The sequence below is a fragment of the Grampus griseus genome, assembly GCF_964374135.1.
Source record: "Grampus griseus genome assembly, chromosome: 20".
Classification (NCBI taxonomy): Eukaryota; Metazoa; Chordata; class Mammalia; order Artiodactyla; family Delphinidae; genus Grampus; species Grampus griseus.
In genome coordinates this window covers 44,400,354-44,417,373 of record NC_139014.1, presented here as the reverse complement: position 1 = coordinate 44,417,373, position 17,020 = coordinate 44,400,354, and positions in this window count along the sequence as shown.

Genomic DNA, 17,020 nt, shown 5'->3' with positions numbered 1-17,020 from the left:
ATATTTAAGTGCAGCAAATCAACATGTTGTACACCTTAACCTCACACAATGTTGTATGTCAGTTTATGTCTCAATAAAGCTAGAAATAAAAGAAGTCATCAGAGAAATATACAGAGATGGATGTATAAGAGTGTTTATCAAAGCATTGTTTACAATAGCAAACAAAACAAAACTGTACAGAACCCATTCAGAGGGTACTATTTAAATATATACCATACTTGGAATATTAAACAACCGAGAGAAAAGACAATATAATAAGCAGATAAAATACTCCGGAAGCTTTACAAGAATATGTTTTTAGTGACTATCCCTGGGTCGTGGGTTGTGAGAGTTCTTAAATGTATCTTTTGTTTATTTGTATTTTCTCATTTTCAAAGATTATGTGTTGCTTGTATGATGGAGAAGTAATGAGTTTTAAAATTAGGTTTTTTTTCCTAAAGATTCTATACTTTATTTTTATGTATTTATTTATTTTTGGCTGCATTGGGTCTTCTGCATTGCTGCATGTGAGCTTTCTCTAGTTGTGGGGAGCAGGGGCTACTCTTTGTTGCAGTGCGTGGGCTTCTCTCTTGTTGCAGAGCACGGGCTCTAGGCACGCGGGCTTCAGTAGTTGTGGCACGTGGGTTCAGTAGTTGTGGCTTGCAGGCTCTAGAGCACAGGCTCAGTAGTTGTGGCACACGGGCTTAGCTGCTCCGTGGCATGTGGGATCTTCCCGGACCAGGGCTCAAACCCGTGTCCCCTGCATTGGCAGGCAGATTCTTAACCACTGTGCCACCAGGGAAGCCCTAAAATTAGTTTTAATTGAATATATATTATAATGTAATCCAACAATGTAATTCTGCTGCTAAAAAAAAGTGACCATTTATGTAATTAAGGAGAAGAACGAGATAAATAATGATCCTAGTATACCCTTCATGTTCCCTGGATGGGGGTCACATTTTAAGCGTCCAGAGGAGTGGCACCAGGATGTTGATAGACTTGGGAAATTTGTTCTACAGGTAACTGTTGAGAAATCAGGGCTGTATATTCCAGAAAATAGGTGACTAATGGAAAGTGTATTGTCCTCAAATATTTGAATGTCCATCCCACAGAGAATATTGGCTCAAAGTTTCTCCAGGAGCAGGAAACAATTGTTCTAGAAAACAGTTGCTCTAGCAAACCGAATGGGGTAGAAGTTGCATAGAGGAAGAGTTACGTTTGCAATAAGGAAGAGCTTTCTAACAGCTATGGATGTTACTGTTGCCACAGTGAGTTAAATCAGGGTTCTTTGGTTGCAAACAATAGAAACAAACTCCAGTTAACACATATGCAGGAAAAAAAAATATTGGAGGTTGGGACGTCTCAGGGAGAGAAGCCTGGGGAAGCAGGCTTGGAAACATGGAAGAAGCAAGAGATGTCTAGGATCCTAGACAGAAGGAACAACTCAACAGGACACTACTGTTGGGATAAATTAGCACCCCCTACCCCTACTTTAAAGGTTTGGCAAAGACCTAGACTTCATGGAGGAAGAGTCCGATGAGCCTGGCTTGGCCAGGGAAAGGCAGGGTCTCTTCATTGACAGTCCCTCTAAGATCTCATACAGTGGGCAAGAGATCATTTCAGAGAGACAGGCGGGGGGGCAGGGTGGAGAGCACTGTTTCCATAAGAAGAGAGAATGAATTCTAGGGACCAAACAACTAATGCCAGTACATCATTTTACTGGGCTAACCATTTGCTTCATCACTGAGGGACTTTAAGCAGAGCCTGAATGGCCACTGGCTGATAACTGTCGGCTGGGGAAGGGGGTGCTGTGGACTAAATGAGTTCTGTGGTCCCTCAGCAACCCAGTCAGCCCAACATTCTATCTCTGAGTCACACTGAGGACGTTTTGCGGAAACCAGTGGCAGTTTTCATCCAAGGATGTTAAGGACGTACTTCTTAAAACTCCCCACTGTCTTCTTTACCATCTGATATGGTTCCATTACCCATGAGTTAAACAAACCTTTCGTGAACCCAAATATTTTGTTATACTCTACCTCTTCTGGGGACTTAATTGGTCCATCAGCTTATGAAGTCCAAAAGATCATTGCCATATAAATGAGTACTTCTGTTTCTTGGTCCTCAAATTCTGCATTCATAGGTATCTGTTATTGTCATGTTTTGGGGTTTAGTGAACAAGTTTATGTTTGCCCTCAAAACTCATTTTATCTTTTTTTTTTTTTTTGGCGGGGCCACGGTGCAGCTTGTGGGATCTTAGTTTCCCGACCAGGGATTGAACCTGGGCCCCAGCAGTGAAAGCACCGAGTCCTAACCACTGAACAGTCAGGAAAGTCCCCAAACTCCTTTTATTTTAAAATTGGCAATTTTAGAATTGGCCCTGCTGCTCACCCCTACCCTCCACCCCAGATTTATTAGCCCGTGGAATGATCTTTTATGGGACCTAGTGGAGCAAATGATTATGCATAGAGGGACTCTATGTTTTCTTTACATGGGAGAGGTTTCCCCCCCACTGATCAGAGCATCATGTAGTCAGAAGAAAACGTGCATGGAAGGAAAGAAGCTGGGAATAAGGAGCCCAAAGGAGAAAAGAACCAATATGACATTCCCCTTCCGTGCCAGGCATCATGCTATGCACTTGTGTAGTCCGGATTCCTAGTTATAAGCACAGAAAATTACTGACACAGATTAAAGCAGGAAAAACATTATTTTGAGGCTACTGGGTCATTCACAGAATTCTCAGAAAGATCAGATAACCAGACAGAGCAAATAGGCAGGAACGAAGCAGGGCTTTGCAGTCAAAGAACAGCAAGAATCGTGCCACAGAACTGATTTGGGAAAATAGAAAATAAAACCTGCTGCCAGCACCACTAAATTCCAGAGATCAGAGGCTGCACTGCTGAGCCCTCTGGCCTGGCACCATTACTACTCACACACTACTGTCCCCCAGCTCCACCCCATTCCTCTTTTCTAGCTTCAGTTCCCCTCCCTCTGCTCATTCAAAGCATAGGAGCCTGTGCGTCGGATTGACAGAGTCTAGGTCACCAGCCATGCTTGAGCTTCACGGGAGCTCGGAGAGGAAGATCCAGAATGTTCTACGTATCTAGTTACTGCAGGACTCTGCCCCTCATTCGGACAGCCAAAAAAACACCAAAGTCCACTTTAGCGCTTGACATATTTTCCTTTCTTTCTCTCTCTTTCTTGATGGAAGTATAGTTGATTTACACTGTCATGTTAGTTTCAGGTGTATAGCACAGTGATTCAGTTATACATATATATATACATATATATCTTTTTCAGATTCTTTTCCCTTATAGGTTATTATAAAATATTGAGTACGGTTCCTTGTACTATACAGTAGGTCCTTGTTGGTTATCTATTTTATATATAGTAGTGTGTATACATTAATCCCAACCTCCTAATTTATTCCTCCCCCAGCCCTTTCCTCTTTGGTAACCATAAATTTGTTTTCTATGAGCACTTGACATATTTTTCTAATCCAGTTTTCTTAGCAATCCCGTGAGCAAGTATTTCCCCCATTTTATAGATGAATAAGTTGAGGTTCAGAGAGGTTCAGTAACTTGTCTGAGGTCATAGAGTCACTGAGTGGCCTAACTAGGGCTTGAACCCGGGTCCCCTCCTTCATCTATTATACCATGGTGTCTCTTATATGCCAGGACTATGTTTAGCCCTTGACACAACAACCCTACAAGCTAGGCGTTATTATACCCATTTCACAGATGAGGAAGTAAAAGTTGACTTGAGGTTCTCAGCTCATAAGTTATGGGAAGCAGGTGGCATGACTTCAGAGTCAGTCCTTCAACTGCTACGCTGTACTGATTCTTGGGGAAGGAGAGAAGTGGAATGTCTTTCTCATGCTTTCAGTCTTTTTCGGACAGGCCTTGGTGTAGGAAACATACCAAGTCACCACCCAGACACCCATCTCAGGCAATAGGACACTGATCCCATTGTCACCTAAGATTGGAAGCTTGGAGCATTCTCAACTCCTGGTTTCTCACTCCACATATGATGAGTTGCCAAGTTCTTTTTCATGTGCAAGATGTGTCTTCAATTTCTCCTCCTCCTCCATGCCCATAGCCACATCTCTGGTCCAGGTGTCTGGTTCAGTAATCTTGCACTCTCCCCTCAGTGTGTCTCCCTGTCTTCAGTCTCCCCTTGGAGCCCATCTGCAAGCTGGCAGCCAGGGTCTCTGTGGTAGACATCACGGTGGATGCTCCAGTGTCATTCCAGCTCAGATGATTGGTGCAAGCCAGGCATAGCACATGCCTCTCTCCTCTGACAGCGCCATGTGACCCAGTGAGACGTGGGGAGAGGTGCCTCCTGGGAGGATGCTTTAGGATTTGTTTGTGCCTGAATGTGTTACTGGAACGGCCATTTTGCCACCACCCCTGAATAAGGCAATAACTATAGTTTGCACAGTGGAGACATGGAAAGGTCATGGGTCTTTGGGGGGCTGATTGTACCATGCCTATAGCCTGCCTATCCTTGAATTTCCAGTTAGGTGAGATAATAAATGTCCTTATTGTTTAAGCTAGTTTTCATTGGGGTTCTTTTATTTGCATCGGAAAGCATTGTCAGTGATAGTCATTTAGCCGGAATACAAATCTAATCATTTCCCTTCTCTGTGGGTTTTCTAAACATAAATTTATTTATTTAATTTATTTATTTTTGTCTATGTTGGGTTTTTGTTGCTGCGCACGGGCTTTCTCTAATTGCGGCGGGGGGGGGGGCTACTCTTTGTTGTGGTGCACGGGCTTCTCATTGTGGTGGCTTCTCTTGTTGCAGAGCACAGGCTCTAGGCACGTGGGCTTCAGTAGTTGCGGCTCACGGGCTCTAGAGCACAGGCTCAGTAGTTGTGGCGCACGGGCTTTGTTGCTCTGCAGCATGTGGGATCTTCCCGGACCAGGGCTCAAACCCACGTCCCCTGCATTGGCAGGCAGATTCTCAACCACTGCGCCACCAGGGAAGCCCTTCTCTGTGGTTTTTGCATTGTCTTTGGAATCAAGTTCATGTTCCTTAACACGGTTCACAAAGTCCTTGGGCTGTGATCAGATCATCCTGCTTCCTTTTCCCAAACACACCTGGCACTTCTACTCTGTTTCTTCCCTAGAATGTTCTTTTCCTTTTTCTCTACTTTTTCTCTTCTTTTTCTTTTTCATCTACTGGACTTCTGTTCACCTCCCAGGGTCAGCTCAAGTGACAGCTCTTCTTTAGTTTTTCTTAATGCCCCAGGCAGAATTAAGGAACATTTTAAGTGTCTCCGAGCACTTTGTGTCTATATAATGGAGCTTTGTGCAGCCTCACACACAACCACAGGCGCTGCTGTTTCTGCTCCTTTGCTAAAGTAAGAATTCCTTGAAGCCTGGGGCTATGTTCCATCCACCTTGTTGCTCCAGTACCTCGCGTAGGACCTAAAGAGTCTATAAGTAGTAATGAAATGTTTGTTGAATACATCCTTATTCATTCAGCTTGTAGATAACTTAACATATGGCTATTAACTTTTTATTATTTTTATGAGAAATAAAGCAATATTATCATCAATAATAATGTCTTTCGGACTTTGCTATTTAAGAAGCTCTTTAATATACACTGTCTCAATTAATCCTCACAGAATTCCTATAACACCAGTATTATCCCCACTTCATAGACGAACTGCGCACCCAATCAAAGTATATTTGTTGAGTGCCTGCAATTTGCATAATGTTATGCAAAAGGCCAGCTGTGGAGGGAGGTGGCAAAGAAGTAAAAACCATAGTCTCTCTCCTCACAGAGTTTACAGTTTACTTGGGGAGATAAAAAATAATACAGAATGTTTCAATCACAAGAGACAAGAGCAATGCAATACAACAGTGCAGAGATGTTGAAGGCAGTAATCTATTACATAATAAGAGAGGAATACAAGACACAGTTACCATAAGAATTAAGATAACACTGTGGGCTTATGGTGGAGGTCCATGGTGCATCTTCCAAAAGAGAATCGACCCTGGATTTTAAGTGTCAGTGGGATTTCACAGAATGAGGAAGGGGGAAAGGCATACCCTGTGAAAAGTGAAGGCTAAACAGGGAAAAAGTACATCTCTACGAGGCCAGGAAGAAGGAAGGATAGCGAAAGTCCCACAGAAATGAATGAGTACTTGTTGGATGAATGGACGGTGGTATGGATGGGTGGATAGATAGATATCTAGGTTGGAAAGATAGGTGGATAAGTGGCTGGGTGGCTGGATAGATAGATGAATAGCTGGGTAAATCTGCAAGTCACAGAGGCTGGCACTCAGTTTACTAAGAACATCTCCAAACACAGCAGCGTGATGATGAATCCTATTCTCTTCACAAAGTAACTTGGTTTAGCTTGTCCAGATGAAAGAAAGACATTGGAGATATTCAAAATCACTTGCTGAATTGAAGCATTTGAATGTGGTCAGAGCTACATGGACAGGCCTGGCTGGGCTTAGGATGTCATCACACCAGTGTGGCCTTTTAACATTATGTGTGGGTGTGTTTTCTCACAAACACATGTACAGAGACATACACAGAACTTTGTTTGGGGTTTCTCTTTTCCTTTTTACTGCATTATGCCAAACTTCTGTTTTGACTGAATTGTCACTTTCCAACTTCCCATGAGTGGGAGCCCAAAGGCCCATGAATCAACATAAATGAGACACTTGGACCCATAATAATGGTCATAACAAGTGTTTATGTAACTCGGGTAAAGGCTACAGTTCAGCCAGTTTGGGAAAAGGATATTCTTGATGGGAGGAAAATGGACTTGGTTCCTCTGTCCCGTCCTTACTCCTGACATAATCATGTCCAAGGTCGATGGGCTTTTGTGATCAACTTGAGATGAGAGTTGCCCCCCTCCTCTAGCTTTTGATCCCTAACTACTGATGAAGCCGCATTATTAGCATAATATGGTCAAATTTCTGCCTACTCCACAGTGTAACCCATCATCTGGCTTCCTGGAATAGAATTTCTGGCTGTGCCCCAGAGCCGGGAGCCATGCATTTTGAACACATGGGCTTTTCCTCCAGCAGAGGGGCTTTCCAACCTAGGGTTTTTCCTAAGACAGGTCTAACTCGGGTCTAAGTCAAAATGTTTGGACTAAGTCTGAAATGTGCCTTTCTTCTCAGCTTTTAAAAATTTCCCAGCCTAAAATGGCTTGAGCAATCTTCATTCAAACGTCTTGTGATTCCTCTGCGAAGGCTTTTCTGGCAGACAGTGTTGTTTGCCTACACAAGCCATTTCTGGCCCCCTTTTTTGCTCTTGCTGCCTCCAATTTCAGAAACAGAAAAACCAAGTACAGAATTTCCCAGAGGTAGTCATGTGACCTGATTTGGACCAATGAGAAGAAGAGGAAGTCTACCTGGGACTTCTGGGAAAATTTTTCTTCCTTATATAAGAGACAAGTTGAGATGCTCCGTGATGTCACCTTTCCCTCCTTTTCCCCATCTTGAAGGCATTCATGTTGAGATATGACTTGAGTAGTTAAGGATGTTGGATTGGTGGGTTGAACAAATTCTGCAGATATTTACTGAGTCTCTACTGTGTGCCTGACGCTATCCCAGGTACCAGGGATGTAAGTCTCGAACATGACAGGATGGGTGCCTATCCTCACTGGGTTGACAGTCTGGTCCCTGGGAGGGTAAAGTCATCATAGAAGAAAAGAAATCGATGGACCAATATTGACTGAAATTGGGCATCAGAAAAGAACTTTCCAGGTCTGAGGAGGGAGAAGGGGTGGACCCTCCCAGAGGGTGCTTCTATTAAAATACCGCAGACAGGCAGGCTGAAGATGAAGGAACCATAGCAGGGAGCTTCATAACACCTACTGGGCAGAGATCAATCTTCACCATGAAAGGGAGGACGGAAGAGGGGAGAGCAAAGCAGGAAAAGCAATAGGGGTCTGAGGAGCACACCTCCAGCTGCAGGCAGAGAGAAAGGTGGTTAAAATAAAAGCCTTAAAACTCTGTCAGGGCAGAGAGGAGTCGCTGGTAATGAAAGGGATTCTCACAAGTGCCTGGAAATAGGCTGGTGAGGATTGTACAGACTAAGGCTTAAAAAGGCTTTGTTCTTCTGTGGGACAAGGAAGGTGATTGTGGTCCACAGGTACACAGGAAATAAGGAGCTCCGGGACTCGTGTGTGTGTGTGTGCACGTGCGTGTGTGTGCGTATGTGTGCGTGCGTGCGTGTGTATGTGAAATTGGGGGTTGGGGGAGCAGTCTCTAACCCCAAACGCAGAACGATGGTCGGTATCTCTTCTGGATCTTGCACCTGCCTGAGCAGAGGGCTAGAATTGTCCCCGTGGGGACCCGATGCAGCCAGGCCCTGGGGTAGGAAGGTTGGGGTGTCGCTGTGTGTCCGAGTCACAGCACATGACTTTCTATGAGCCAGCACCACCCTGCTGAATCAGCGTCGGGGCATGGAGCCCCTGCTTTGGGGCCCCAGAGCCCATCAGGTGGGGTGCAGATGCAACAGGGAGACGCGGGGACTGACTGTAGCCTGGAGAACCTGCCCCAAGGACCTCTGGGTAAGACAGCCAGTGAATGCAGGACCACAGCTGCCCTGAGGGTGCCCCCACTGTGACCCCGAGCGTTAGGTGGGTCCTACGGTCTGGCTCAAGCCAAGTCTGGAGAGTGACCGGAGAGCTGCGGAGAACACCAGGCTGGGATTTTCTGCCTTCCATCAGAGGAGCCAGGTACTGAGGTCCAGAAGAGTGTGGGCTCCAGGGTCACCCCCAGGGTCAAATCCAGGCTCCAGGGTGGCTTTAGGCAAATTTTAACCTGTTTCTGCACCTACCAAATGGACACAGTGGTACCTCCCTCATGGGGCTTAAGGGGGAGTGAAAGCTTAAAAAGTGTGTAGGACGTAGAAAGCACTCAATAAATATAAATAATAATAATAATATTATTATCATCATCGTCGTTATTGCCTTTGGGAGTTGTTTGGCAAGGGAAGGGCACACACTCTCTGGAATATACCATTGCCCCTTGTTCCTTAGTTTCAAGGGCAACCAACATTTTTCAGTACAGGGCGAAGTCTAAAGACACACTTTAAAACGAAGTCCCAGACCTCTTAGCTGTCACTTCTCTCCTCTGCCCGGGCAGCGGTGAGGAAGCCTCCCAGGGTGGTGTAACCCTGGCTTAAGAACTGCTGGGAACCCAGCCTGGAAACACACAAGCTCAGTCGTCCTTCCTCCCCAGAAGTTCTAACAGCTGACGACATGAACTGGGTGATCTGGACATCAGCTGCTCCTGCCACCCAAGGTTGGACTTTATTAAGGAGACGTGGTAATCGTTCCCCGGGCACCCCACCGCTGCCCACCCCCCCCACACTGCCTTCTAGACTCTGCCCAGGGCAGCCCTCGCCCTTCCTCTGCTCTCTGCTCAGTTTCTCCTTGACCCTCCGGGTGCACGGGGTGGGGGTGGGGATGATTTATGTGCATAACATTTGAAAACAGAATTGTGGCAGCTTTTGTTAGATGCCAGGGGTCTTCTGAAGGGCACAGAGGCCAAAGATGAAAAAACAAAAGGAAATATTCTGGAAATTCCCAGTTAGTTCTTAGCACCAGTAGGAATCTTAACTCACTAGGAAGCTTTTCTCTGCGTCTCAGTCGCCCCCCACCTTCCTCCTAACACTTTCAGAAGCTTTGTGAGTGAGTGCCTGGGGCCAATTTGAGCCTGAAACGAGCCCTTAGAGGTCCCAGGTGGTATCTCTGGGTCCATCGCTAGAGGTAGAGTTTGTAGAGCAGGTGTGCTCAGATGGGGAGCTCAGTGTGTGTCCCAGTCTCTCTGGAGTGCCTTGGCAGCCAGAGCCCTTTGGGAACCGGGGATTCCACTGTGGGCCTCGGCCATGGCCTTGTTCTCCGTGGTATTCCTAATAATGGTACATGGGATAGGAACAGTAACTACCTCTTTGAACTGTTGTGGGGATTGAATGAGTATATACACAAAAAAGGTTTGGGACAGCGCCTGGCACATATGAACTTTCAAATCTTAGCTATTTTCTATAGTATACTATTTGTTAAAAGTAAACTGCTTTTTTTAATTTTTGAATTTTATTTTATTTATTTTTTTATACAGCAGGTTCTTATTAGTCATCAGTTTTATACCTATCAGTGTATATATGTCAATCCCAATCGCCCAATTCAGCACACCACCATCCCCACCCCCCCGCCGCTTTTCCCGCTTGGTGTCCATACATTTGTTCTCTACATCTGTGTCTCTATTTCTGCCCTGCAAACCGGTTCATCTGTACCATTTTTCTAGGTTCCACATATATGCGTTAATATACGATATTTGTTTTTCTCTTTCTGACTTACTTCGCTCTGCATGACAGTCTCTAGATCCATCCATGTCTCTACAAATGACCCAATTTCGTTCCTTTTTATGGCTGAGTAATATTCCATTGTATATGTGTACCACTTCTTCTTTACCCATTTGTCTGTCGATGGGCACTTAGGTTGCTTCCATGACCTGGCTATTGTAAATAGTGCTGCAATGAACATCGGGGTGCATGTGTCTTTTTGAATTATGGTTTTCTCTGGGTATATGCCCAGTAGTGGGATTGCTGGGTCATAAGGTAATTCGATTTTTAGTTTTTTGAGGAACCTCCATACTGTGCTCCATAGTGGCTGTATCAATTTGCATTCCCACCAGCAGTGCAAGAGGGTTCCATTTTCTCCACAACCCTCTCCAGCATTTGCTGTTTGTAGATTTTCTGATGATGCCCATTCTAACTGGTGTGAGGTGATACCTCACTGTAGTTTTGATTTGCATTTCTCTAATAATTAGTTATGTTGAGCAGCTTTTCATGTGCTTCTTGGCCATGTGTATGTCTTCTTTGGAGAAATGTCTTTTTAGGTCTTCTGCCCATTTTTTGACTGGGTTGTTTGCTTTTTTTAATATTGAGCTGCATGAGCTGTTTATATATTTTGGAGATTAATCGTTTGTCCGTTGATTTGCTTGCAAATATTTTCTCCCATTCTGAGGGTTATCTTTTCATCTTGTTTATGGTTTCCTTTGCTGTGCAAAAGCTTTGAAGTTTCATTAGGTCCCATTTTTTTATTTTTGTTTTTATTTCCATTACTCTACAAGGTGGATCAAAAAAGATCTTGCTAAAAAAAAGAGGAAAAAAAGATCTTGCTGTGATTTATGTCAAAGAGTGTTCTTCCTATGTTTTCCTCTAAGAATTTTATAGTGTCCGGTCTTAAATTTAGGTCTCTAATCCATTTTGAGTTTATTTTTGTGTATGGTGTTAGGGAGTGTTCTAATTTCATTCTTTTACATGTAGCTTTCCAGTTTTCCCAGCACCACATATTGAAGAGACTGTCTTTTCTCCATTGTATATCCTTGCTTCCTTTGTCATAGATTAATTGACCATAGGTGCGTGGGTTTATCTCTGGGCTTTCTGTCTTGTTCCATTGATCTATGTTTCTGTTTTTGTGCCAGTACCATACTGTCTTGATTATTGTAGCTTTGTAGTATAGTCTGAAGTCAGGGAGTCGGATTACTCCAGCTCCGTTTCTTTCCCTCAAGACTGCTTTGGCTATTTGGGGTCTTTTGTGTATCCATACAAATTTTAAGATATTTTGTTCTAGTTCCATAAAAAATGCCATTGGTAATTTGATAGGGATTGCATTGAATCTGTAGATTGCTTTGAGTAGTGTAGTCATTTTCACAATATTGATTCTTCCGATCCAAGAACATGGTATATCTCTCCATCTGTTGGTATTATCTTTAATTTCTTTCATCAGTGTCTTATAGTTTTCTGCATACAGGTCTTTTGTCTCCCTAGGTAGGTTTATTCCTAGGTATTTTATTCTTTTTGTTGCAATGATAAATGGGAGTGTTTCCTTAATTTTTCTTTCAGATTTTTCATCATTAATGTATAGGAATGCAAGAGATCTCTGTGCATTAATTTTGTTTCCTGCAACTTTACCAAATTCATTGATTAGCTCTAGTAGTTTTCTGGTGGCATCTTTAGGACTCTCTATGTATAGTATCATGTCATCTGCAAACAGTGACAGTTTTACTTCTTCTTTTCCAATTTGTATTCCTTTTATTTCTTTTTCTTCTCTGATTGCCATGGCTAGGACTTCCAAAACTACATTGAATAATAGTGGTGAGTGTGGACATCCTTGTCTCGTTCCTGATCTTAGAGGAAATGCTTTCAGTTTTTCACCATTGAAAATGATGTTTGCTGTGGGTTTGTCATATATGGCCTTTATTATGTTGAGGTACATTCCCTCTATGCCCACCTTCTGGAGGGTTTTTATCATAAATGGGTGTTGAATTCTGTCAAAAGCTTTTTCTGCATCTATTGAGATGATCATATGGTTTTTATTCTTCAATTTGTTAATATGGTGTATCACATTGATTGATTTGTGTATATTGAAGAATCCTTGCATCTCTGGAATAAACCCCACTTGATCATGGTGTATGATCCTTTTAATGTGCTGTTGGATTATGTTTCCTAGTATTTTGTTGAGGATTTTTGCATTTATATTCATCAGTGATATTGGTCTGTAATTTTCTTTTTTTGTAGTATCTTTGTCTGGTTTTTATATCAGGGTGATGGTGGCCTCATAGTAAGAGTTTGGGAGTGCTTCTTCCTCTTCAATTTTTTGGAAGAGTTTGAGAAGGATGGGTGTTAGCTCTTCTCTAAATGTTTGATAGAATTCACCTGTGAAGCCATCTGGTCCTGGACTTTTGTTTGTTGGAAGATTTCATTTTTTTTTTTTTTTTTTTTTGGCGGTACATGGGCCTCTCACGGTTGTAGCCTCTCCCATTGCAGAGCACAGGCTCTGGACACGCAGGCTCAGCGGCCATGGCTCACGGGCCCAGCCGCTCCGCAGCATGTGGGATCTTCCCGGACCAGGGCACGAACCCGTGTCCCCTGCATTGGCAGGCAGACTCTCAACCACTGCGCCACCAGGGAAGCCCATGTTGGAAGATTTTTAATCACAGTTTCAATTTCATTACTTGTGATTGGTCTGTTCATATTTTCTGTTTCTTCCTGGTTCAGTCTTGGAAGGTTATACCTTTCTAAGAATTTGTCCATTTCTTCCAGGTTGTCCGTTTTAGATTTGCTTGTACTAGTCTCTTAGGATGCTTTGTATTTCTGAGGTGTCTGTTGTAACTTCTCCTTTTTCATTTCTAATTTTATTTCCCTCTTTTTCTTGATGAGTCTGGCTAATGGTTTATCAATTTTGTTTTTAGCTTTATTGATCTTTGCTATTGTTTTCTTTGTTTCTATTTCATTTATTTCTGCTCTGATCTTTATGATTTCTTTTCTTCTGCTAACTTTGGATTTTGTTTGTTCTTCTTTCTGTAGTTCCTCTAGGTGTAAGGTTAGATTGTTTATTTGAGATTTTTCTTGTTTCTTGAGGTAGGCTTGTATAGCTATAAACTTCCCTCTTAGAACTGCTTTTGTTGCATCCCGTAGGTTTTGGATCATCGTGTTTTCATTGTCATTTGTCTCTAGGTATTTTTTGATTTCCTCTTTGATTTCTTCAGTGATCTCTTGGTTATTTAGTAACGTATTGTTTAGCCTCCATGTGTTTGTGTTTTTTATGTTTTTTCCCCTGTAATTCCTTTCTAATCTCATAGCGTTGTGGTCAGAAAAGATGCTTGATATGATTTCAATTTTCATAAATTTAGTGAGGCTTGATTTCTGACCCAAGATGTGATCTATCCTGGAGAATGTTCCGTGCACAATTGAGAAGAAAGTGTAATCTGCTGTTTTTGGATGAGATGTCCTATAAATATCAATTAAATCTATCTGGTCTATTGTGTCATTTAAATCTTCTGTTTCCTTATTTATTTTCATTTTGCGTGATCTGTCCATTGGTGTAAGTGAGGTGTTAAAGTCCCCCACTATTATTGTGTCACTGTCGATTTCCTCTTTTATAGCTGTTAGCAGTTGCCTTATATGTTGAGGTGCTCCTATGTTGGGTGCATATATATTTATAATTGTTATATCTTCTTCTTGGATTGATCCCTTGATCATTATGCAGTGTCCTTCCTTGTCTCTTGTAACATTCTTTATTTTAAAGTCCATTTTATCTGATATGAGTATTGCTACTCCAGCTTTCTTTTGATTTCCATTTGCATGGAGTATTTTTCCATCCCCTCACTTTCAGTCTGAATGTGTCCCTAGGTCTGAAGTGGGTCTCTTGTAAACAGCATATATATGGGCCTTGTTTTTGTATCCATCCAGCAAGCCTGTGTCTTTTGGTTGGAGCATTTAATCCATTCACGTTTAAGGTAATTATTGATATGTATGTTCCTATGACCATTTTCTTAATTGTTTTGGGCTTATTTTTGTAGGTCCTTTTCTTGTCTTGTGTTTCCCACTTAGAGAAGTTCCTTTAGCATTTGTTGTAGAGCTGGTTTGGTGGTGCTGAATTCTCTTAGCTTTTGCCTGTCTGTAAAGTTTTTGATTTCTCCATCAAATCTGAATGAGCTCCTTGCTGGGTAGAGTAATCTTGGTTGTAGGTTCTTCCCTTTCATCACTTTAGTATATCATGCCACTCCCTTCTGGCTTGTAGAGTTTCTGCTGAGAAATCAGCTGTTAACCTTATGGGAGTTCCCTTGTATGTTGTCATTTTCCCCTTACTGCTTTCAGTAATTTTTCTTTGTCTTTAATTTTTGCCAATTTGATTATTATGTGTCTTGGCGTGTTTCTCCTTGGGTTTGTCCTGTATGGGACTCTCTGCGCTTCCTGGACTTGGGTGGCTATTTCCTTTCCCATGTTAGGGAAGTTTTCGACTATAATCTCTTCAAATATTTTCTCAGGTCCTTTCTCTCTCTCTTCTCCTTCTGGGACCCCTATAATGTGAATGTTGTTATGTTTAATGTTGTCCCGGAAGTCTCTTAGGCTGTCTTGATTTCTTTTCATTCTTTTTTTCTTTATTCTGTTCCACAGCAGAGAATTCCACCATTCTGTCTTCCAGGTCACTTATCCGTTCTGCCTCAGTTATTCTGCTATTGATACCTTCTAGTGTAGTCTTCATTTCAGCTATTGTATTGTTCATCTCTGTTTGTTTGTTCTTTAATTCTTCTAGGTCTTTGTTAAACATTTCTTGCATCTTCCCGATCTTTGCCTCCATTCTTTTTCCAAGGTCCTGGATCATCTTCGCTATCATTATTCTGAATTCTTTTTCTGGAAGGTTTCCTATCTCCACTTCATGTAGTTGTTTTTCTGGGGTTTTATCTTGTTCCTTCAGCTGGTACATAGCCCTCTGCCTTTTCATCTTGTCTATCTTTCTGTAAATGTGATTTTTGTTCCACTGGCTGCAGGATTGTAGTTCTTCTTGCTTCTGCTGTCTGCCCTCTAAACTGCTTCTTTTTTAAGAAATCCATCCTTTCCTATGCCCCTTGGGTCCCTTTTGGTAGGGCAAGCAAATCTTTTCACTTTTTTTTTTCTTCTTCAAGAATACACTGGAGATTCTTGATCTTTTGCATTTCCTTATAAAATGGATTAACTTGTTAACTTCTGGCAAAGGAAGGGGGGTGGGGAGAGGAAGGGTATGAGGGAGGAAGGAAGGAAGAAGGAAGGCTATAGAAATGTTTACTTTGGATTGTACTGAGTCTATAAATTGATTTGGAAGGAAATGATACCTTTATTCTATGGAGTCTTCTCATCAGTTAACATGCTGTATCTCTGTTTTAGGGTTTTTTTTAGTAGTTATTAATGATCTAAGGTCTAATAGTTCTATAATTTTCTCTGTAGAGGTCTTGTATGTGCTTTGTTTTATTTGCTGCTAGGAAATTGATTTTTAAATTTCAATTATAAATAGGATAATTAAAAAATCCTTTTCTACCTGTTTGGTGCTGGAATATACAAGTATAATTTACTTTTGCATTTTTATTTTTAAATTTTTATAAATAAACTTTTAATTTTGGATTAATTTTAGATTTAGAGAAAGGTTGCAAAGATAGTACAGAATTCCTGTATACCCCTCATCCAGTTTTCCCTAATTTTTTTGGGGGGGTCACACCATGTGGCATGCAGGATCTTCATTCCCCAAACAGGGATGGAACCCTCGCCCCCTGAAATGGAAGTATCTTAACCACTGGACCTCCAAGGAAGTCCCTACATGTCTTATTCTTGATCTCAAAGGAAAATCTTTCAATATTTTACCATTTTACCATTAAGTCTGATTTTTTTTACAAGCATATATTTACAAGCGTGTATAAAAACTCGTTGTACAATCATGGACATTCCCTTTTATTTATAGTTTAAGAAGAAGCATTTAAAAAAAGGTATATGGAGGGACACTAGTAATAGCACATGCTTAACATGGTAAATGGGTGTTGAATGTTTGTCAAACACTTTTTTTTTCTGCACCTGTTTCAGGGAAAAGTGGTGGGGTGCGAGAGGATGATCACGTCTCAGGTCTCTGGCGAGTCCCTGGGATGGGCTGCCAGTGTGGGTTCCTGGCTTCGAGTAGGAAAGAATTCAAGAGTGAGCCGTAGTAAAGTGAAAGGTTTATTCAGGGAGATACACACTCCATAGACAGAGTGTGGGCCATCTCAGAAGGCAAGAAGCCCCAGGGTACGAGGTTGTTAGTTTTTATGGGCTCGGTCATTTCATAGGCCAATGAGTGGGAAGATTATTCCAACTATTTTGGGAAAGGGGTGGAGATTTCCGGGAATTGGGTCACCGCCCACTTTTTGGCCTTTTATGGTCAGCCTTGGAACCGTCATGGCGCTGGTGGGTGTGTCATTTAGCATGCTGTTGTATTACAATGAGTATATAATGAGACTCAAGGTCCACTGGAAGTCAGATTGTTCACTATCTTGGTCCTAGTAGGTTCTAACCAGTTTATGTCTGTCCTCCATGGCTGTCATTCTTTTAACGGTTGTGCCCTGCCCCCTTCCTGTCCCACATGCATTGAAACGATCATATGATTTTTCTCCTTTAATCTGTGTATGTAGAGTGTTAACACTAATTGATTTTATAACGTTCCATCAAATTTACAATCCTGGAATAAACCCAGTCTTATCCCAGGATACACTATCTT